General features: G+C 37.4%; 1 long non-coding RNA gene across 2 annotated transcripts; it reads right to left on the bottom strand.

Moving 5' to 3' along the window:
* Positions 1-391: 391 nt before the first annotated feature.
* LOC308667572 lies at positions 392-4,077 on the bottom strand. Of its 2 annotated transcripts, XR_014026322.1 has the most exons (5): positions 3,885-4,077; positions 3,749-3,796; positions 3,047-3,120; positions 608-807; positions 392-514 (listed from the first exon to the last, which is right to left on the bottom strand). It is a non-coding gene; the product is annotated as an uncharacterized lncRNA (long non-coding RNA). The 2 variants fall into 2 exon arrangements; XR_014026321.1 differs by having other exon boundaries at positions 392-807.
* Between the last annotated feature and the right edge of the window lie 1,778 nt (positions 4,078-5,855).

Here is a 5,855-nt window from a genome sequence, read left to right as displayed (position 1 = left end):
CATAATCATAACATGTTTCCTGTGCATATTGTCTTACTTTATCAGATTATATTATAACCTCATACCTACTTCTGTTAACTAATGTATCTCTCAACAAGAAATGCAAACTGATGCTGTCTACTTTAGATGGTTTCTACTTAGGAGCCTCAATCCATTTGTCTTCCAATGTTGTTCCCCTCATCATTTTTCTGCTTGGTTAGGACACAGCAAGGGTTTCTAAACATCCCTGTAACACAAAGGCATTCATTCAGTGCTTTTTTTGTAAAAGAAAAAGGTGCTGGAACTCACATATGTCATACAACCCACCTTGCCTACCCTACAAGGTTCCATCCAAAAAAAGGTGCCGGAACTCCGTTCTGAGCGTTCTATGAGGAAAAAAGCCCTGCATTGCTTTTATGCAGTTCTAATAATACCAGATCGCGTTGCACTTGGCAAAACCCCTGGCAATCAGGAAACACATTTGCATCTGCACTGCATTTATTGAGCTGAAATTGTCCTTGCACATCAGAGTGGCCTGGGGAGAAAAGACATGGGAAATTGGTGTGCAAGACAGGCAGCATTTCTTATCTCCTTGTGTTTTTTTTTTCTTGCAATGGGAATAACTTACAGGAAATCCTCAATTCTGATTTGCCTTAGAATCACTTTATCTGAATGTGAGCTCTGTATTTATGTTATGAAATAATTCGGTGCAATCCATCAAGAGCTTCACCCAAATGAAACCCACCGAAGAGTGGAATTTGGAGTTTCTTTAATAGGTTGCACCATTACTTCAGTATTTTCTGAGCCATTCCTCCCTGACATCAGCATCTGTAACAGGACATTAAATTAAGTCATTAATAATTTGTACTCATTAGCATCCCTAAATTAGATGGCAATTAGTTCAAACATGAAAATATCCATGGCACAAATAAGTGAAAAGTCATTTGCCATTGTTATTACTACCCTAATTTATGAAGCTTAAAAAATAAGAGGAAGAATAAATTGTAATCAGAGGAGCAATTGGCAGATGCAATATATTTTATTGTATAACTTCAATCAATGAATTTATATTGGATGGTGTTTTGGGCCATCGAGATGCAAGGCACCTTCTGAAAAACAATGGTTTTTCTTTCAGATGTTGTACTAAGTCTGTGCTCTTCTTACAGATTTCTTCCTGCACAAGCAGAAATTTAAACTATAGCTGGAAACTCCATATCTAAAAGATAAAATACAGATGGGCAGCTCCAGGTGTTTTGTTCCCTAGGATGAACACCTTACCTGTGTCCCATAAATAAAAAGCAGTTAGACTTCATTACTGGAGATGAGACGATGCCCTTTGCCTTGCTTGAGACAGAAAGCTGAACAAGTCATTCACAGCTCTGCATTTCATTGTGGAATCATAATCTGAAGGAATTTTCTCTTTGATTAATATTTCTTTGTTGTTGTTTTTTTAAAAAGACTTATATGTCCACCTATCTAGAGTCAGTATATAACTAGATAGAATAACAATTTAAAGCACCAACAGAAATAAATAAACTATAACAGCCATGAATGCAGTACAAAGGCAGTGAAGTCTAAATAAATAAAAAACTTCCAGTGGATAAATCATATGAATCACACTTAACATCCTAGATCAAGTATCAGGGGAAAGAGTCAGTTTTTTAAAAATATTTTATGGAAATTGAGCAAGATCAGGCCCATCCAGATCCTGGGAGAAGTAGTTTTCTGTATGGAGGTACTATGACAGGACCTCTTCCTAGGGAACTAATAGAAAAGCCAGACACAGAAATGACAAAAGAATTAGTCAGTATTTCAAAGTGAATTCACCTGTTCTGGATTCTAATGTGAAATAGATCTGTGCCCTCCCTGATTTGGCATTTTCTTGGTTCTTCTTTGACAACAATAATTAACAAAGGAGCTGGTCAATTACGCTTTTTGTTTAGCCTCTGGGGACACACTGTATAGCTAATAATAAGTTATAAGGTCAGGGTGACTGTGCAGAAGAAAACTTAGTTGTTGCCATGGACCCAGTTATTCAAATTTATGACATGTTATGAAAAAGATAAGTTAGTCTTCACATCCAACTAATTTTCAAGCTTTGTTGTTTTTAAAATAATTTTACTTTAAAAAAATGAATGGATAGAAAGTTAGGCTTTCTTTCTGAATTTTTCATAATCCTGCCAAATGCATAGCTTTTTAAATTTACCTGGAACCTCATCTTTTTCTTTGGTATTTGTAAGCTACCTCTAAAAACATACTTTCTGCAATGAATAATGGCCGATTTCAAATTTTCACCCCATCCAAATAAGTCAGCAATTATGCAGTGCACAAGACTAAATATAGATTATTTTTTTTAAAAAAACTCTTCCAAGCATTCAGAAGGCTGACCGACTGTAAGCATGGGTCAGATTTTACTTTTCGGCATTCATTATCCTCTGGTCCCTGGGGTCTACAGCTGAAATGTGTTCTCCAGAATTTTTAGCTCTTTGCACTTTAAAACTGCCCATTTGAAACTTTGCTTTGATCTAGGTTCAACTGAAGTTAATCAGGCTTAGCTACTGCAGCAAAACAGGAATGTTAAAGTTGCTACACAATTAGATATGCAGCAGTCAATTCTAAACATATGAGGTCACTTTGCTGCATTTCATAAAGGCCACTCAATTTCTCTTTGCACTTCTGTTTAACTCATCTGTTTCTATCCTTTCTACCATGCATTGCTGCAAACAAGTTGAACGCATTAGTTCTTGATGTGGAAAGAGAAACATAATTTTCATCTATATGCTATAGAGTCCAAGTGATTCTTGTGTAGTTTGTAGTCCTTCCTTTCCTTTCCCTTACCCATATCCCATTGGATTAGATAGCACAGTTTTGCTTTGTGCAGTCTCTTAGTTAGTATAGTCACTTTGCTGGGAAAAGTAATGGCTCATCTATCTTTGTATTTTGACAAATAGAGACTCAGTTTGATGTAGTGGTGTTGGCCTAGGAGTCTGTGAATTCTAGTCCTACTTTAGGCATAAAAAGCAGGCTGGGTGATTCTGAGCAGTTACTCTCTCACAGTTTAACCCACCTCACAGGGTTGTTGTCCTGGGGAAAACAGGAGGAGGAAGGGGTATTCGTATGTTCATCACCCTGAGTTATGTACTAAAAAAAAGCAGGATAAAAATCTTTTTTTGAAAACAACAACAATAGACTGTCTCTGCAATTTTAACTGCAACATCCTGACAACTTTTATCTCCTGAGAACAGAATTTAAAAGTTATCCTTGAGAAGTATGTTACTGCATCTTTAAGAGATAGTTACAGTCGTCTTCTGTATTTGCAACTTCTGGCCTGCACTAAACAGGTTGCAACTGTTTGTTTGCTGCTATGTTAATAACATCAGTCACGGGTTGTTGTTTTTTTTTCAGTTTAAAATGGTTCCTAATTCAGGGTTCTTCAAAGTTGGCCCTTTTATGACTTGTGGACTTCAGCTCTCAGAATTCCTCAGCCAGGAGCGCTGGCTGAGGAATTCTGGCAATTGAAGTCCACAAATCATAAAAGGGCCAACTTTGAAGACCCTTGTCCTAATTCAATAGAACACAGGACAATTTACCAAAGAGTCTTAGAGGGGTTTTTTTCTCCACAGAAAATATGACAGTTTCTAAGAAGGATAAGCAACCAATCATAAAAACCTTGGAGATGGAAAACAGGAGACTTCACACATGAATCATGGATACTGCAACTGGGCAAAATCATTACATAAAAATTCCAAACTCCATAAAATTAATGTACCGTTTAGATCCAAATGAGGCTCACAGTCGGCTTTTCTGGGGATTCATCCTAAATATCCAGTTGTAAAGAACAAAACAATGAAACAAACAGTGTTTTTCCCCTTGTTTAAGAGTGTATAAATAAAATGCTTTCTTACACTGTTTAACAATAGAAGACACAATTTCATCCTTTCCCAAACCTGTCATAAATCAATGAGTATATTCTGCAAATTCAGTAGTGTTAGAGGAAGGTCAGCTACAGCAGCCTTGGAACTTTCTATCCCATTCATCCAGGAAGAAGGGGGGGGGGGAGAAATGTTTTCAAACTGCTTGAAGAGAAATTGGTCAGATGGCAGGGCATAACTTTGTTTTCTTGGAAAAATCATTCCTGCTACAAAATCCCTTTGTTTGAGAATGATTTCCGGGCAGCTTCTGCACAGTTCACCCAGGGTTCAGTAAACTGGACTGATTGAGTAAATGAAAGCTGTCTCAGGAAGACAAAAAACAGAGGGTAGGAAAAGAAGAAACCAACAGCATTCATAATGGGGGAAATAAACAGATGCCCCCAAGGATTTCTGTTGAGACTATTTAACTCTGAATAATGCTAGTTACTATGGAGCAGAAAATAGAGAAGGCATGTTAACTTAATTCCCTTCTCCAGGGCTTCTATGGATAAAAACAGAATATTGGTTTTCATGTTCTTATTGAAAATGGATGTAAAGCTGTGGTTGCATCAAAATCCTGAATTCCAATACCCAATAGCCAAACTTGTCACAACATAATCTTCAATTCTAACGTTTATAATAGTTTCAAAGTTATTATATGCAATGCTTCCACTTATGAAATTATGTATTCTGAATGCACCTGTCTTTTTCTCACTGAATGTAAAAAAAAATGAATCAGGAATTCTAGTTCTGGCTTCCCAGTTCCATACTGCATATGAAGCAAAAAAGCAGCAATATTGCATACTGAAATGTATGGGCTTCCTCCATGGGAACCTGCATAACTCTCTGTAATGTATGAAAAAATCCCAGTGTCAACAACACGAGAAATCTGTCATTCATTACAGAATTCTGAAGACTTAGGTATTAAAGCCTAAGTTGTAAGTCTGTGCCGACTGCACCCTGATTCAGCCTGACACACAAGAAACAATATTTCAGTGAAGCAGTGAGGTGGAACCTAAGTGGCCTGTCTTGATCAGCTGCCTGGATTTGATACCAGTAGTATCAGAAGATCTGCAGAAACCCTTGTGAATGACTGTAAGACATTTTATCACAATTCTGACAATGTTTCATCCCTAACTTTAGAAATGGGATGCTGCTGTGCTTCAAGGGGTGTCTTCAGAGGACCATTTCATTGATGAAAGGAAGGCATCCCTTCTGAGATTTCCAAAGACATAATAAGGCTCAACAAAACAGAAATTATTTGAACTATGCTTTCAGGGGCATTGTGGATGCTCCTATATATTATCATATCCATGCACTTTCTTCCTAAGTGTATCCATTTCATCAACATTCCATAACATTCTATAATTTCTCCTGCCTTAAAAAGTTGCTTTCTTCATTAAGGGTAGAATCAGAGGCAGCTTGGAATTTCTTGCAGGGGGTGTGATATCATCAAAGAACATGATGTCTCCAGTTGTGGCTGGATGGAGTATCTGGTAGAAGTCTTAATGTAGTATCTGGAATCTGTTGGGGCCTTAGGGGAAAATATAGACTTAGGGTTAATGGAAATAATATGGAGCAGCTATTGATTTAAAAGCTGCTGATTTTAGGATGGTTCCAACTTTGGTTCTAGATACAGTCCCCTTGAAAGAACAGACTTGCAATCCAAAGATATTACTCATAGCTCCTGCTAGAACAGCAGGTGAAACCAGTGAAATCAATCACCTGGCCTTGACTGATGGGTCAGTTGCAAACCTGTTTTGGAACAGAAACAGTTTAAAATGATCACTCATTCCCATGTTACCTCTTAACTGGAGGACTGCAACTTGCTCTACTTGTGATTGCTCTTGAAGATCACCTGTAAGGGTCAACTGGTGCAGAACATAGCTACCTGTTTGTTAATGAGTCAACTTTTTTCATCTTATGCTGTTATTATAAGAGCTGAATTAGCCACCAGTTTATTTC

This window comes from Vipera berus, assembly GCF_964194415.1.
Source record: "Vipera berus genome assembly, chromosome: 1".
Taxonomy (NCBI): domain Eukaryota; kingdom Metazoa; phylum Chordata; class Lepidosauria; order Squamata; family Viperidae; genus Vipera; species Vipera berus.
The sequence above is the reverse complement of the archived record's forward strand: the minus strand, read 5'-3'. Positions and strand labels throughout refer to the sequence as shown.